The 18,577-nt window shown below is 38.0% G+C and overlaps 1 protein-coding gene across 1 annotated transcript in view; it reads right to left on the bottom strand.

Annotated features, from left to right (window-relative positions):
• The window catches only part of zfpm2a (zinc finger protein, FOG family member 2a), a 213,667-nt gene that overhangs the window by 11,689 nt on the left and 183,401 nt on the right, over positions 1-18,577 (bottom strand). The gene's annotated exons all lie outside the window — the stretch shown is intronic.

Here is an 18,577-nt window from a genome sequence, read left to right as displayed (position 1 = left end):
AATATATACTGGCATTACAAAATGCATTATTATTATTAATAGTGAGTAAAGCTGTTTGCATAATTAAAAACCTTGCTAGAGACCTCGATCTTTTATTGAAACTGTCATAAAACCCTCTGAAACTAACAAACAACCACTGACTGAATCATTTTGTTCTTACTAAGAATTAGACAAGCAAAATTCAAATCAAACAATGAAAAGAGTGACATTCGAGTGACTATTTATGCACATTTCTGGACTTACTGCACAATTCATCTTATTCCAGATAACAAAAGTGTATTCATAATCTTTAATCCACATGCAATAACTTGCTCTGCCTCGAATTTCCTTTTACAAATCCTTCTTATTTTTCCACCTGGCTACATTCTGGTCACATTTATTTGTTATAGAAATCTTGTTTTACTCTGAAATACAATCATCCTGTAGCTCAATTGGTAAAGCAATGCATTAGAAATGCAAAGGTTGTTAGTTTGATTCCTAGAGAACACACACACATAGTGATGAAATGTATAGCTTGAATCTCAAATCTGCTAAATGCATACTTATAAAAAATCTTGCTTGCCCAGTTAAATGGGTCTACTTGTCAATACAAAAATAAATAGCATGCATTTAATTTTGAATCTAAACAGTCCAGTATCTCTACTGTTATGTCATGTATGGCCATAAGGAGGCACTCTTCCCATACTGTAATACAGATCATAAGAGCCCGGTCCTATCACAACTCCTCCGCTCGTCCCAAAACCACACGAGAGGAACCGCAGAGATAATAAACAGCTACTTGTCCCTTTCTCAATACCCAGAAAAGACCATTTACTCATTTTGTAAGCATTTCAAGCATTTCATTGTCTTGTGATGATTGTTTTACAAAATTGTCTGAAGCATAAATAGCCCAGATCATTACAGTCATTTCACACATGCTTATACCAGCAGATCAAGATGGTAAATATTCCTAACCAAATACTGATACGTTTTGTATAATACTCAAAATTCAGTGCTTTCCTAATGATTCAAAACCAATTCAGAAGTGCATCTTCATATGGAGATTTCAGTATCACGCTGACAAATCCTTCAATTTACGATGTTGACAAGAACAGCTCTGATGAGAATTAACATTAAAAACGCATCCGCTCGTCAGTTTAAAACGCCAAAACTAAACTTTGTTAACAATCAAACTAAAGTAAAAAACATTTATATTAGACGTGGGATGAAAAGCATCCCGCAGAGAAAAATAAAATGAGCACAGTTTAATTAGAAACTAAATTGCAAATTCCGAATTACAAACACACTGTAAACACTCAAGAATTAAACAGAATTGTAACCCTGCCTGTGAAAATCAAACTAAAGTCATTGATTGTTTTCTACATAAAATCAGAATGTAAAAAAAGTCAAAGATTGTGAAACCAGTGATCGAAATCAAACTTTGATGCTCCTCATCTCAGAATTAGATCACAAGCCTTTACATTTCACAGACAGGGTCTTTAAAAGACCTCCCTCTGTGTTATACAGTATGCCTCTCTACAGGTAAAGACAGCAAACGTTTTCACAGAGACCGATGCACGCTTTGTCATTACAGACAGCAGATTATTTTCTCCGTTCTTTGCATTGGTTGCGGCTAGCCGACATGTGTTTACCGCGGCACCCGCTGGTAGAAAACAAGCTCGTGCCATCCGTCCTGACCATCAGCGTTAATGGGACGTCACGCCTCCGTGGTGACGGGGGGGAGCGGTGGTGTTGAGACTCCCAGCTGTGGTCGGTGGCCCACGTCCCCTTCCCAGCATGCCTCACGCCGGGGAGCAGGTGAACGGCCAGGCTCCAGCGGGACCGCACACTTCCAACATGGCTCCGTCCCCCGTGCCACATGGGCGCATGGACGCTCGCCCTCATGCAAATGCACGGCTCCTCTTCTTTGGAAGCCGTCTGGCAGTGGCATTTTTCGTGGGAGATTGAGCCAGATTGATGCACCTGTCAACCATTTTGGAAGATGACGGATAGCTGCGACATGTACAGATCTCAGGAGGAAAGCTGACAAAGATGTCTGCTCGTTGTAGGTGTCAATATCAGAAAGTGCGCTTTAGGAAAAGGAAGACAATGATCACTTTCATAAGAGGTGCGATATGTAACTTTTGCCTCTCTATTGGCATCTCTTTTATGTTTGAAACACAAAATTGCTGATTATTTTATGTACATTTATGCATTTGTCAGATGCCTACCCAAAGCGACTTACAATGCATTTTAAGCTATACATTTTATCAGTATGCGTGCTCCCTGGGCATTGAACCCATGAACTTTTGGGTGATTCTGGCAAAATTAGACTTTTGAGGTGTCAGGAAACATTTATTTATGTGTCATGATTAAATGTTATCAAAATTAGAAGCATACAGTTACAAACATTACTATTTTGCACATGATTTCAAATGACATCATACAAACCAATTTTGTTGTTTTTTCCACATTTAAGGGGAAAATTTTCATTACCGCAACGTGTCCATGACTGGATTTGGGTTATTTGACATGGAAATATTTACAATTAAAAAAATCTAAAAAATAAAAAGCTTCAGTGCATGTTATACTATAAACATTTACAGTAAAGAAAGGTGTGGTGTTTAGTGATCATTGGTTAAATGTAAAGACAATAATAAGGAATATAAATGTGTTCAAGACCAATTTTCTCATCCTCCGCAACAATTTTCAATCATTGTTCAAGCTCTCAAGGAACTAACATTTTCCAAAAAAGGGACATAATTGACTGTGACACTCAAGATGGCTGCCAGATAAGCAGTTCTTATTTTTTTATCCAGATAAAATTTGAAATTTTGTTTGTCATAGTACCTAGACAACTTTTTAGTTCTCATTACCGAAACATGAGTATGTAAATGCATATATTTAATGTAATATCACGTTGCGGTAATGATAATTTTTGATAATGATAATCTAAAAAATTTTACTTATTCTATAGGAAATATTTTTAAATCCTCTTAAAATAATGGTTATAGTAAGTTCAGACCTTAGTCTTTTATGTGCAAAAAATTGCCTTCAAGGGCTTTTTAAAAATTCTTATGCTGGACACTTTCTAAGTCTGGATTTCGTGAGAATCACCCTTTTGTGCTGCAAAATAATTTTTTTGTGTATTGAAAAACAACTTTGTGAGATTTTCCACACAATCTGACACAACAGCTTACCTTACAAATCATTATTATAAGTTTACCGCTGTGAATTGTGGTAACATAAGGAGACTTTAAGCATCCATGCAGTCAATCACACAGTAAAATAATACCTCAGACCTACAGTGGGTTTTATTTTATTCAATACTGCCTAATTTGGTAAAACATTTATTCTGCCAAATTCAGTAACTGCAAGAGACACTTCCACACGACCAGACCACGGCGGCCACCGTCACATACGATCCAAGCTGAGGAATCTGAAACGTTTGCACCATAACCCTTCCGTATTTCCACATATTGCTTAAAGCGTGAGCTAATTACGTCCTTGGTCGCTTCGAGCATCCGAATAAACAGTCAGAGGCTAAAGGATCTAATTGCGTTTGTCGGCTGGTGCGGCGGGAGGGGACACTGCTGCCCCTGCACAGTGGCATGCTGTCGTTCTGGCACGGCCCGTCCACTGCCCCAGGTACTGCCATACGGCCATCTGGAGCTGACATCTGTCTCTCTATTGATCATGAGGGTTTAGCACTTGATCAAACAGACTGCGACAGGAAATTGCTCTTTTCCTCACAGTAAAGGTGGACGGCAGGCACAGGGGTAATAGAGTGGAACATATTCACCACAGCACACACCAGTCCTGGCACCCGTGGAACGGGAAACGCCGTGCCAGGGTGTGCCCACTCTGGCTGCTGTGTGTCCGAGTTTGTGGCATTTGAGACATGATAGAGTTCTCGTTTTTTTGGCTCCACGATCATCCCAGAAGAACTTAAATGGCAAAAACACTGTTTGGGAAGAAACATCCCTCAGGCTGATGCATGCAAAGTATTATTAAATCTTTTTTGGGAATACGTTGAAAGGTTTCGCTTTGCAAAAAATGTGACAAAAATCAGCCCAAAAAAAATCTTTTCGAGAGAGAAATGCACCAGATGGAGAACACTTGCCTATTTCAGGCACACAGATTCTGTACTTTATAAAATTGCTGAATACAAGAACATTTTAATGAGCGCTTAACATCTGCTAAACTTCTCATGCTAGACCAGCAAAACACTTCTAGATTTCTTCATATATACTGTATGAAAATAAATCTTTTTAATTGCACACAATACAGTGATACATATGGTTATATTATTATATAAATGAATCCTACAGTGACTCAAAAAGGATTTAAAACAGACTTATGAAAGTCAATGCTTTAAAAACATTTTAATGTTAATATATTAATAAAAGCACAAATGTGCTTTCAGAGCAAAATGAAATATGCAGTTTAAAGCTATACTGTACTTATACTATAAAAATCCACATACACTTTTAACAATAAGACAAATAATAGGTAACTTGCTGGTTGTCAAACATGAGTGGATTTATCATAGTTGAGGTTCCTCTACTTGGACACTTAAAGGATGTTAACTTGACAGCAACTCTTTATTTAAAAAACGCATTCCAACCAGATAGTTAAAGGGCACATATTATGGCCTTTTCACAAAATGTAATATAAGTCTCAGGTGTGCCCAGAACGTGCCTGTGAAGTTTCAGCTCAAAATACCCCACAGATCATTTATTACAGCGTGTCTAAAATGCCCCTATTTGGATGGGAGCAAAAACGTGCTGTTTTCATGTCTGTTCCTTTAAATGCAAATTAGCTACAGCTCCTTACTTCCTTACCAACAGACAATGAGTGCTTTCAGTTCAAATAGATCTGATTAATACAATCTAAGACAGAAGTGGGGAACCCTGGGTCCTGGAGGGCCACTGTCCTGCAGAGTTTAGTTCCACCCCTAACCAAACACACCTGAATTTCATTTCCAAATCCAGCATCAGATTTTTTTAAAAAGCCATTAAAGCCAATTTTAATTTCTGAGGTTACTATAACCATTATTTTTAGAGGATTTAAAAAATATTTCATATAGAATTATTTACATTTTTTAGATTATCATTATAAAAAATTATCATTACCGCAACATGCAATATAACTATTAAATATATGCATTTACAGACTCATGTTTCGGTAATGAGAACTAAAAAGTTGTCATCTTGAGTGTCACAATCAATTATGTCCCTTCCAACAAATCTTTTTTGAAAATGTTAGTTTCTTTAGGGCTTAAACAATTGAAAATTGTTGGGGAGAATGAGAACATTTTTCATGGACACATTTATATTCCTTAATATTGTCTCTACATTTACCAATGATCACCAAATACCACATATTTCTTCACTGTAAATGTATATAGTATAAAATGCACTGAAGCTTTTAATTTTTTAGATTTTTTAATTATAAATATTTCCATGTCAAAGAACCCAAATCCAGTCATGGACACGTTGCGGTAATGAAATTTTTCCCCTTAAATGTGAAAAAAAACCTTATTTTGATACTATTACTTTGCATTTACTTTTTTATCAAAATGTTTCATGACACCTCATAAGACTAATTTCGCGAGAATCACCTAATAGTATCTAGTGGACAGATTACAACCCACTCAGGGTGGAAATTATGGTAATGGAGGACTGTAAGTGGGCAGGGCTTTATCAATGTGACCTCACATTGATAAGAGAATCAAAACGGCATGTCTAATGAGACTGCTTTGGTTTAATGAGGATTTTGATGAGGATTTTTCAAGCATTTACAACCAACATCCTGTGTAAGCACAGCTTCCAGACTTGTCACGCACATAACGGAGAAATGTCACATCCAAAACATTGTTTATGATTGCTCATAAATAAGCACACATACATATTTTATGTTCTTTAAAGAGTCATCCCTCCTACATTTGTTGGGTATTATTGCTTCTGGTTTATGCATTTAAATGCACAGAAGTATGAACTCTTCCAAAACATTGTAATTTTTTGTCATATCCATAACACATACATATTTCCCAGATCTAATATAACCTATAACCTTTATATATAAGGAATAATTGACGACGGGCTGTTGAATTATTCGAAAATAATGCACACCTAAGGTGGTAATGCGGCACGTCACACAGCGGAGTACCGTTACACCGCGGTCATACAGATTATGTTAGATCAGGGAAACATGCACGTGTTTGAATATGACGAAAAACTACAAAAATTTAAATGTTTTGTGAAACTTCATACATCTGTGATTTCTGTGAATTAAATTAAAATGCATTTTGGATAAAATGCTTTGGATAAAAGCGTCTGCTAAATGCTTAAATGTAAATGCATAGACTGATATTTTTCTGATGTCTGGAATCTATCAATGGGTGTTTGCGAAAATATAAACAGATGGTTCAATATACATTCTCTGAGAAATATTATTTTAAATTTTGACTGAAAATGTCACGTCCATAACGCTGGAATTACTCGAATGTCAATCGAAAATATGCATGTGACAATTGCAAGCACAATCCAGTGTAAAATGCATGCAGATCAGATCAAATCAAATAAATAAACCCTGTTGTGCATGTGCTGAGCTGGCATTTCCAGCAGCTAACCGAAGGAATCGGATACATTGCTGCGACATTTAGTTTGCGCGTATAATTCATGTTAACTTCACGAGCCACCCCTCCTCTTCCTCCTGCCCCTCATTTCTCCTTCCTACAGCTGATTAAACCTGCGGCCGCTCGCCATCTTGCATTTCCCTTCAATCTCAGGGCAGCAAAGTCAAAAAGGTGCTTCCACTTTTGCAAGGAGAGAGAGAGAGAGAGAGAGAGAGAGAGAGAGAGAGAGAGAGAGAGAGAGAGAGAGAGAGAGAGAGAGAGAGAGAGAGAGAGAGAGAGAGAGAGAGAGAGAGAGAGAGAGAGAGAGAGTGTCCTGTAGCCCTAGGAAGAACTAGTTGAAAGTAGGAAGGAGGAGAAAAAATATGACCACGGGACGTGATAAAAAATTATCAGCGAGTGTGTTTTCCTGTTTGGTTTTAATCTACATTTAATTAAATTCTTATCTGCTGTGTGCTTATGGCTGCATTTGAATGGCACGACTGCATTCATTATGAATGGTAAAATTGAACTTGGTGCATTGTGTGTGGCCCAATAAAGCAACAAGACTCACTGCGGCGCGTACAGGAAAAATCAAGTCAATTAAGACGGCTCTTTAAATTACCACTGTATCAAAACAAGAAGCGCCCGCATGCTCCATAATGAAATTCTGACAGGCGAAATGCAAACAGTTACGCTGTTTAATATACATCATATTTGAGAAACCGCCTCATCCTGAGGGATGCTTTACTGTCCTGGGTCATTACTTTAGGAGGTCAAATGAAATGCATCTGTGAAAAACACCAGACAAGTTAAGGAAGATTCATTTTGGAGCAAATCACAAGGTTTCATTAATGTCTAAACTGATACTCAGACTGCAATGAGATTAGATAAATAGGGAATCAGATTCAATGAATTATGCTAAGCTATGCTAAAAGTGGTAGCGCCAGACCCGGAGATCAGCTGAATGGATTCCAAAACGGTAAAACTCAGATGTTTAACTCTAGGGGAGCTGGAAAATTAGCATATTTTCAAAAAAAGTGAAGTGATTATGTAGTAACAGTCATTTTGTTGCATAGTCACTGACCCCATAGGAATGCATATAAATTATTATATATTTATAACACTAATATCCAATTATAAATCTACAGAAATCTTGACCAACTATATATCAAACTATATAAATCTATAGTAATGTAGTTTTCATATTTCAAAACATTTAGCAGTAGTAATACTATGGTGACAGTAATTCATTAATTTGTGACAATAGTATGCAGCAAACCAATGACACCTAGTGGCCTTTGTTGGTAAAACCACTAAAAGTGTGAGACAGATTTTAACTTAAAATCTGGTTTAAAACTAGTTGAGACTTATTATTTTATTTTAATTTTTGGCATTTTGGGCATATAAAATTTTTACACCTCATCTTAGCAGAAATCAAACAGACATGCATCCGTAAAGGTGCAGTGATACACAATTATGCTTGTGGTGAAAAGCAGGATTTGCACGATTTCCAAACGGCAATTCATCAGAGAAACCACAAACAGAATGAAAGTCACATCACAGACTCTACAGTCGTACCTGGAAAAATCCTTGAATTCAGATCAGGCCTTTGCATGTGTGTGTGTGTGTGTGTGTGTAAGAGAGATGAATGACTGTGGTGCGTTGCAAAAGGATCGCAGGAGATAATCGCGTCTCACTCTAGCGGTGCTGGACCTGTTCTCAGATCTGCTTTTTAAAATAATGTCGAGGGAGTAAAGCGACTCCAGAAGCTCCCACGTGCAGGTTATCTTGGGCATTCTGTGTTTGCCGTTTAAATCTTAACGGGACACGAGCAGGTGCGGAGAGCAAATACATCTGGAGTGAAGAGGAACTGGAGTGGAAATGTTGTTGCACAGGAGGGAAAGATTAGCTGTCGCACGGGCCCACAGAGATGAAAGTGTCTTCCGAAGGCTTTTATTCCCTTCATAGAGAACAGAGAGAACGGGAGGGAAAAATATGAAATGTTGCAGCACGTCTCAATTTTGCGCTGGGTATTACGTCACTTTTACTGTCACACATCTGTCTCAATATGTGTCAATGTGCACATGCTGTATATGTATCAGGACAATGGGGCCAACGCTTTGGGGTCTCTGAGTCTCAGGGGCTTTAAGATGACAGGAGTCAAACCTTAGAAAACTTATCCAGGTTTAATCAAGTTTTTTTTTTTAAAACCATGTTATATTTTAACATCTTCGGCGCAGTCAACATTTGCCTCAAATTTGCTAAATCTTACTCTTGTTATTTTATCAAGCATTTTGTTGCAGTCTCACCAAGAGATGATTTTTAAAGAATACTGAATGAGTTTCCATCTATTCTGAGCTCTTATTTGCTGCTTTATCTTCAATATTCAGTTCAAGGCAACTAATTTATATGTGACCCTGGACCTCAAAACAAGTCTTAGGTCTATATATATATATGAAATAGGTGCTCTTTAAAATAACTTGTTTCTTACTTTTTTTTACAGTTTTTTTTACAATCCCAACAGAAAGGTTCTGTAAATTTTTAAGGTTCTTAATGGAACCATACAGACAAATAACTTTGAAATGTAAGAGTGCATATTAACATAATTCTTATCCATTATTACATGCATTACTATTTATTCAATTCTGTCTAGTGGCACAGTTTTTATGATGTCCCAAACAAGTTATCAAACCATTTTTTATTTTATTTAAATGCTTAGTGTTTTTGGACAGTTAGGGATGTTTTAAAAGGATAAGTCAATTTTCTTAAAAAAAAATCCAGATAATTTACTCACCACCAATGTCATCCAAAATGTTGATGTCTTTCTTTGTTCAGTCGAGAAGAATTTTTTTTTGAGGAAAACATTCCAGGATTTTAATGGACTTTAATGGACCCCAACACTTTTAAGTTTTTAATGCAGTTTCAAATTGCAGTTTCAAAGGACTCTAAACGATCTCAAACGAGGCATAAGGGTCTTATCTAGTAAAACGATTGTCATTTTTTACAAGAAAAATAAAAAATATTCACTTTTAAACCACAACTTCTCGTCTTCTTCCAGTCGTGTGACGCACCAGCGTGACCTCACGTAATACGCCAAGAGGTCACGGATGACGTTAGCGAAACTATGCCCCAGTGTTTACAAGTGTGAAGAAAGAGGACTGTTCTGATGTTGTTGTATGTGGAATGATACTAATTAATGTCTTTGTTTAAAATGGTCCGCAAATGTGCGTTTCAAATATGTAACGCGTGACCTTTCGACGTCATTATGCAATTACATAAGGTCGCGCTGGCGCGTCACACGACCGGAGGAAGACGAGAAGTTGTGGTTTAAAAGTGCAGATTTTTTATTTTTCTTGCCAAAAATGACAATCGTTTCACTAGATAAGACCCTTATGCCTCATTTGGGATTGTTTAGAGTCCTTTGAAACTGCACTTTTAAACTGCATTGAAACTGTAAACTGTTGGGGTCCAACAAAGTCTATTAAATTAAGAAAAATCCTGGAATGTTTTCCTCAAAAAACATAATTTCTTTTCGACTGAACAAACAAAGACATCAACATTTTGGATGACATGGTGGTGAGTAAATTATCTGTATTTTTTTAAAGAAAGTGGACTAATCCTTTAATACCGCCGCTCCACTTTACAATTATACTGCACGGCCTATGGCTCCCAATGACATCATCAGTGCAAGATGTCAGTGGCAATTTTTGTGAGATTTTGGCTTCATTTTTCTACAATGTCTTGTTGGTCATCTTTTTGTAAAAAACATTTCAGTCAAGAGACCCTAACTTTGAACAGGTAAGAGTTTCTGTTCTTAAACCTTTTTGTTTGGATACCTTTTTTAGATATACATAAAATTCACATCGACATACTATGATTTCTTACATTTACAGTAAGTAAAAATATTCTTAAACATAAGACAAGAACTACTTTAAATTTGTTCAATAAATATAATTTCTAAGTAGCTTACCCAGCGCTGTTACGTACAGTACAGTCATTATCTGCAGATACTATACAGCAGATACAACTATATTTATGCTGCCATTTCAATATGACAAGGGTCAAATCCATAAATCTCTCTGGCTCTTTTAATGACAGTGGATTGTAGATTGCTCCTCTGTTTATCTTTTAAATGAACACGCACACACAACATGGCAGCGTTTGATATGCTGTCTGAATGATTCATTTGGCTCACGGTTTCAATTGTCTCTGTAATTGACCGGCGACTGAGGCACGTGACACCTTCACCTGTTTGTTATCTGCGCGCTGGCCCCGTTCGGATGCCGTTGAACAGCGGGTCTGTGAACTTCTCACGGCTGATGGCAGAGACTGAAAATGAACCCAACTTCTAATTAACATCATAAAGCGTTTCTTTAGCGACAGCGCGACACCCGCGACCTTCATTTGCACATGCTAAAACAATGCAAAATGTCTAAGTGTTTTTATTTTGTAGTTAATGTATGCATTTGCTAATGAGTTTGTGATATTGATGCCTAGTTAGTTTGAGTGCACGTTGAAGCCTATGAAACAAAAGTTCAGCGCACTTCTGTTTCTCGTCTACCTGGATGTTAAAAGTGCCCCATTTTCAAAACTTTAAAAGCACATCCATCAATCAAAAATGTTTATATTATTTTAAACTTTATAACCTATGGTTGTATGTGTTGAGGTCAGACCCTACATTACAAAAACCCAAAAGACGTTTGACATCAAATATGGGCTAATTTTCATTTTGGGGTGAACTATCCCTTTAACGTGCACTAGTTTAAGTAAGACACCCAACTCCGCCAAATCCGGCACTCAGAATGCAATTGGTTTTCTCATTTTAATTTAAATATGGATATTTGCACTGGTCCAGGTAACATGCTGCTGTCCTTTCCGAGTCTCTCTCCGGCTGGCTGAGCTAAGCAGGTTTAGGACGACACTCTCCAATGAGACGAGCTGGAGACTTTGGCAGGAACGTGACAGCAGTCAGAGGAACCCTATGAACCCAAACACATCAAGTCTAGGCCGAGCACGACGCACATGGGGTGGGTTTATTGATCAGTTTCACCAACTGCACATCAACCCTAAATCGTTGGAGTCTGAGCGTCCCCATACATCATTAACAACCCTTTGACGGGCCATGGCACTAATGCGGTGTTAATCTGCTCCAAATCACTTGAAATGTCAAGCCTGGGCTCGGGACTTCTGCCTCAACACACCAAGTGGTCAGACGGCAGCATCACGGAAAAACCCCTTTGAGGGTTTGAACTGTTCTGCAACTTGAAACTTTTTGTTTCAGTGCAGCATCAACATGCACTCTTAAAAACCCATCCAGGACCGCTTTCTCTCCCTCCCTCACGTTCTTAATGAGAAACAACATTTCCAGCAGAAGGAGAGAGAGAGAGAGAAAGAGAGAGAGAGACTTGGTCTGTTTATTAATAATCGAGTTGTGGAATGTTATCAGCCTGCACACAATCCGACCAATAGTTTGCCCTGATGGTAGCTGGGTTCCTCATTAGTTGAACATATTTAATCCACAAGTTTCTTATCAAATGTCACACCTGCATCTCCAAATGGCATTTCCACATTCAGTGGCATGTGTTTGGGAGATGGCGCTCCAAGGTGCTTTACGGAGATTAAGCTGAGGAGAGAGCGCGGGCTTATTTTATCATTTAGCGGGTCTGGAATGAATCCAAGAGTTTTTGTCTTGTTGTTGTAATTAGAAAGCCTTTTAAGTGATAACGGTTGCATAGGAATATGAATATGGAGCGATCGGCCCTGTTCTTTTCTCTTACTTCCAACCCTCCCCCCTCGTATTTTCTTCTTTTTTCCTTTTCAATTGTTGAATGCCGAGTTTTTGTTTTACGCTGCAGCAAGGATTAACTCCAGCTTCTGAAGTTTAATGAAATGAAGGGCTTGAAAGAAGGCAAACACCCCAATGGGGAACTCGCCTACTTTTGGCTCTTTTACGCTCCCGAACAACATTTTCTCCGTAAAATCAAAGGACGGCCGTGACCGGAACGCTTTCACCGTGGCCACGTGCCTATACAAGTCAGTGTCTCCTGTGCTTATGAATTAGGATGTTTGAAGATGACACTTCACCGGTTGTCCTGTTCATATAAAAGGCATAATTTCTAATATTACACCTAACTGTGGGTTCACACCAGACACGAGTTCAACGATTTGCGCGAGTAGATTACATACAAAGTCAATGCAAAGACGCAATCAGACGTGTCCTCGCATGGGGCGATACCAATGACGTGATATGGGATGCGTGTTTGCTACCTCAAACGTGTCTTTGCCCAAGTTGAAAATATTAAACTCGAGCGAAAAATTTGCATGACACGAAGTTAAATCCCGCGAGTAATATAGAGCGAGTTACGCGTTTGGTGTGTACGTAGCATAAGACTGCATGCTCAACAAACAACCAGTGTATCAGGCCATTCAGTCGGCTATATTCACTTTTAAATTCTTAAAATAAAACATTACAAATAAGAAGACTATCACCTCATCACTGTCCTGGTGTGAAACCAACATTCCCAAATGCAACAAATCCGTCATGTGGTTGAATAAATGGCAACTGCACTAAAAGTGCACACAGAGAAAAGCATCACTCTGAACTCTCTGCACTGATTCTAATTTCTCAAGGTCTCACCGGCATTATCTAACAAGAAAGAAAGAGAGAGAGTGAGAGAGAGAGAGAGAGAGACACGAAAAGGAAGTCAGCACGCTCAGTCCCTGGTGTGCATCCAGTAAAGCTGCTCACCATCAGCCCAGAGATAAGTGCAAAACTGAGAGGTATCGATCCAGTAATAGCAACTGATGCTTTGACTCCCGACACCCTAACCCCGCAGACATAATGTCATAGCCTCTTATCCCAGCCTCTTAACACTGCCTCCCTATCTCCACTCTCCTGTCAGACCCCGGTAATACGCTTCTCAAAGCTCTCTCTAAATCACCCAAATCATCGCACCTTCACACATTATTTATTTTGCCATCTATAACAGAGACAGCGAGAGCGAGAGAGAACAGCACAAAGTGATTTACAGTTCAAGTAAGAAAGGTTACGCCTGTTTTTTCTTTATTTATCCCCAAAGACCTACAACATCTGTCAAGGCGAGTCTTCTCTCGGCTCGAGTCATTGTGTGGAGCTCCGTGCCGCAATTAAAGAGGAACTGAAAGTTGATTGTGTGAGACTACGCCGCATGACAAATACAGCGACGGGGGTGGGGGGAGGCATGGACGTGTCCTCGATGGCGCACCAGCTTAGGCGCTCTCATTAACGCAAAGCCCGCCACTGTGACGACATTTTAATACAGTTGGATAGGTGTGAATAATACCTAATGCTACCTAATTACTCCGGTGCTAATATACGGTGAGCTTCGCAACAGTGATGGCTCGGCGGTAACGCCGGTATCTGAAGAATGATCATGGGCTTTGAACCACCCAAGGGTGAGCGTGATAATTAACTAAGTAAGTAAGTCTTTCAATTTTAAGTGAGAAAAAAAAATCGTGTGAGATAAAACTAATAACTTCGCCTTGTAGTGGAGATTTACCGAAATACTAAATGCTGCTGTTTATAGTTATTTATTACTCACCCAAGCGTAAGAGTGATAATTAACTGAGTAAAGAGTATTTTTCTTTCATTTTTACGTGAGAAAAATCGTGTGAGATAAATAAAACGAATAACTTCGTATTGTAGTTGAGATTTACCGAAATACTAAATGCTGTTGTTTACAGTTATTTATTACTCACCCAAGGGTAAGCGTGATAATTAACTAAGTAAAGACTTTTTTCTTTCATTTTTACGTGAGAAAAATCGCGTGAGATAAATAAAACGAACAACTTCGTATTGTAGTTGAGATTTACCGAAATAGTAAATGCTGTTGTTTACAGTTATTTATTACTAGGGATGCACCGATACCACTTTTTTGGAATACGATTACGAGTACTTGCATTTCAGTACTTGCCGATACCGATACAGAGTACTTAATAAAAAAACATGATTTAAATTTACAGGTAACAGCTTTAGTCATATAATTTAAAAAAACAAAGGACTAGTTTTCCAGTTTGTTGCAAACTCTGCCTCTTTGGACAACACAAGAGGCATTAACCCCTTACACACCACTCAAACATAGACATTTCTCAGACCGTGATATCGATTCCAGGTATCGGGGGACTTTTAACGAGCACTTTAGAAAATGTGGTATCGAGGCCGATACCCGATACCAGTATCGGTATCGGTGCATCCCTATTTATTACTCATCCAAGGGTGAGCGTGATAATTAACTACTGTAAGTAAAGAGATTTTTCTTTCATTTTAACGTGAGAGCAATCGCGTGAGAGAAACAAACCGAATAACTTCGCATTGTAAGCAAACCGAATAACTTCGCGTTGTAGTTGAGATTTACCGGAAAACTAAATGCTGTCGTTTACAGTTATTTATTACTCACCCAAGGGTGAGCATGATAATTAACTTAGTAAAGAGATTTTTCTTTCATTTTAACATGAGAAAAATCACGTAAGATAAACAAACAGAATAACTTTGCATTGTAAGCAAACCGAAAATAACTTCCCGTTGTAGTTGAGATTTACCGGAATACTAAATGCTGTTGTTTACAGTTATTTATCACTCACCCAAGGGTGAGTGTGATAATTAACTTAGTAAAGAAATGTTTCTTTCATTTTAACAAGAGAGCAATCTCATGTGATAAACAAACCGAATAACTTCGCATTGTAAACAAACCGAATAACTTTGCGTTGTAGTTGAGATTTACCGGAATACTAAATGCTGTTGTTTACAGTTGTTTATTACTCACCCAAGGGTGAGCGTGATAATTAACTAAGAGATTTTTCTTTAATTTTAACGTGAGAGCAATTGCGTGAGATAAACAAATTGAATAACTTTGCATTGTAGTTGAGATTAACCGGAATACTAAATGCTGTTGTTTACAGTTATTTATTACTCATCCAAGGGTGAGCGTGATAATTAACTAAGTAAAGAGATTTTTCTTTCATTTTAACGTGAGAGCAATCGCGTGAGATAAACAAACCGAATAACTTTGCGTTGTAAACAAACCGAAAATCTTTGGATTGTAGTTGAGATTAACCGGAATACTAAATGCTGTTGTTTACAGTAATTTATTACTCACCCAAGGGTGAGCGTGATAATTAACTAAGTAAAGAGATTTTTCTTTCATTTTAACGTGAGAGCAATTGTGTGAGATAAACAAATTGAATAACTTTGCGTTGTAGTTGAGATTTACCGGATTACTAAATGCTGTTGTTTACAGTAATTTATTACTCACCCAAGGGTGGGCGTGATAATTAACTAAGTAAAGAGATTTTTCTTTCATTTTAACGTGAGAGCAATTGCGTGAGATAAACAAATTGAATAACTTTGCGTTGTAGTTGAGATTTACCGGATTACTAAATGCTGTTGTTTACAGTAATTTATTACTCACCCAAGGGTGGGCGTGATAATTAACTAAGTAAAGAGATTTTTCTTTCATTTTAACGTGAGAACAATGGAACTGTGAAAGGATGGATACTATAGCGCAGTGGTCTTCACTAGTTTTTTCATGAGAGCCACACTGATAGGTCAGAGTCAATCGGGGAGTCGCCTTTACCGCAAAGTATTGAAAGTTACATCCAGTCATAAATAGCTAGTTGCTCATCAATCTGTTGTAATGCAATAAATACGAGGGCGAATCATTCTTTATCATTTACCAGTCAAATTTGTAACTGAGACAAGATGATTTCCTTTATTGACAAAACAGGATTCTTATAATATGCGGATCCAGTGTCCCCGAACCACTAGGGGGCCACATTTCTCTTAATTTTGTGCGGCGCTGCACAGAACAATTGATGAGTGACATTACTGTGCTGCGAGAGCAATTTGAAAGCATAACAAGCAATCTAATCTCACAGTACTTCGATGTCATATGACAATCGCTCTGTGCAAGCGTTGCCACGATCGAACACGCTTAAACTAAGTTAGAGTCCGGAGAAGAAAAAAACAGAAAAAGCGCATGCCTGCATGATCATATCACCGTTTTATTTACTACCATGCCAGCCACAAATTAAAGCTTGCCGAGTCGCATGCGGCTTGTGAGCTGGGCAATTAAGGTACACTGCTGTAGTGCCCAGTGTTGGGGAAAGTTATTTTACAAGTATTAAGTTAATCCCAAAAAGTAACTAATTGCGTTACTTAGTTACTTTTTATGAAAAGTAATGCTAATGTTACTTTTAGTTACTTTTGCATTACTTTTTCTTGGCTGAGACTTGATATCTTTCAACCCAGTCTCACCCCATGGCGTCAATATTTGACGACACTTGACCATGCGTCAATATGTTGACGCGGAGGGTATACCTTTCGCGTCATTTTTTGACGAACTGGGGACTTCAATACTATTAAGTCCGTTGCATTCTCTTTCCTATTTTCTTACCATTTTTGCGTCGGTTTAGGGTTAGATTTACATAATGACATCCCTACCCAAACCTAACTCTAACCCCAACGCCAGGTGACAACTGTTTCATTTCGCGTACCTAACTCTAACCCCAACGCCAGGTGACAACTGTTTAATTTCGCGTACACTGTTTAATTTTGCGTAATCTAACCCTAAACCGACGCGAAAATGGTAAGAAAATAGGAAAGAGAATGCAACGGACATAATAGTAATGAAGTCCCCAGTTCGTCAAAAAATGACGCGAAAGGTATACCCTCCGCGTCAACATATTGACGCATGGTCAAGTGTCGTCAAATATTGATGCCATGGGGTGAGACTGTGTTATCTCTTTCAGGCCTTGCAGGTGTTTTTATGACTGAAATGTTTTGCATACAGAAATTGCATATTTTATCACAAATATGTCGAGCTCTGGCCTGTTCCCACACAGGCGTGTACGCATAGAGTGCATAATGTGAATACGTTCAGTTTAATTCAATACATAATTTTTTTTAATCAAATGAATTAAACGAAAAAGTAACTTGCATTAAAGTAACTCAAATATTAATGTGTACATTTAAAAAGTAATGCGTTACTTTACTCGTTACTTCAGAAAAGTAATATTATTACATAATGCACGGTACTTGTAATGTGTTACCCCCAACATTGGTAGTGCCTTCACCGGAGGATATTAGCTAACGTTAACACTATATGCAAATGTTTGTTTAAGAGAGATACTGTATATCCAAAGCGACTTACAGTGCATATTGTTTTTCAGTATGTCTGTTCTCTGGACTCTAACCCATGATTTTTGCAATGGATCGTTCACTCCAACGATCGATTTATTAATGGCATGGCAAATGTGTTGCATCAGATTTTACATCATGATGTGAAATGTCATTAATTATTGGATGTCTTTATCGACATAAGATATGAGGCAACCTGTCTTGACTTGCGATATCTGAATGTGATCTAAAGAGATAACAATATATGAACAAAGAGTTTTATTAGAAAGAGTGCACACGAGAGCAAAATAGAAAAACAATTGCTTGCGATAAACAGACCAAATAACTGCAATGTTTTTAAGGTTTACCTGAATACTTTCTGTCAGAAATACTGACATTATTTGCAAATGTTATTTATTAGAGTTCTTCCCCAGATATTTATTTCTACTTCAAACATGACTTGTGTATACTCGCTGACCATAAAATTAAGCAAAAAGGAAGATTTTAGCAAATACTCGGACAAAACTGTCATGTGACTTCGGAAAAATAAGGAGAAGAAAGAAAGTACTTTATCTTCACACTTTAATTGAGATTTACCTGAATACTAAACTGTCGTGTACCTTTCAGCTTTGCGTTTTTTTTCTCAAGAAACGATAGATTTATTGCCAAACGTCGACATTATATGCAAATGTTGTTTATGATCCAGCAGGCGGTACAGATCTTGTCTTGGTCGAGGCTGCGAAGCCCACGGCAACTTCCCAGAGCCACACGATTGAATCAGGCGTCTAATGAGATCTCAAGGGCCACAGTTTGAGCGCCACTTTATA

This window comes from Paramisgurnus dabryanus, chromosome 13, assembly GCF_030506205.2.
Source record: "Paramisgurnus dabryanus chromosome 13, PD_genome_1.1, whole genome shotgun sequence".
Lineage (NCBI taxonomy): Eukaryota > Metazoa > Chordata > Actinopteri > Cypriniformes > Cobitidae > Paramisgurnus > Paramisgurnus dabryanus.
Note: the sequence above shows the minus strand (reverse complement) of the source record. Positions and strands in the feature narration are given on the sequence as shown.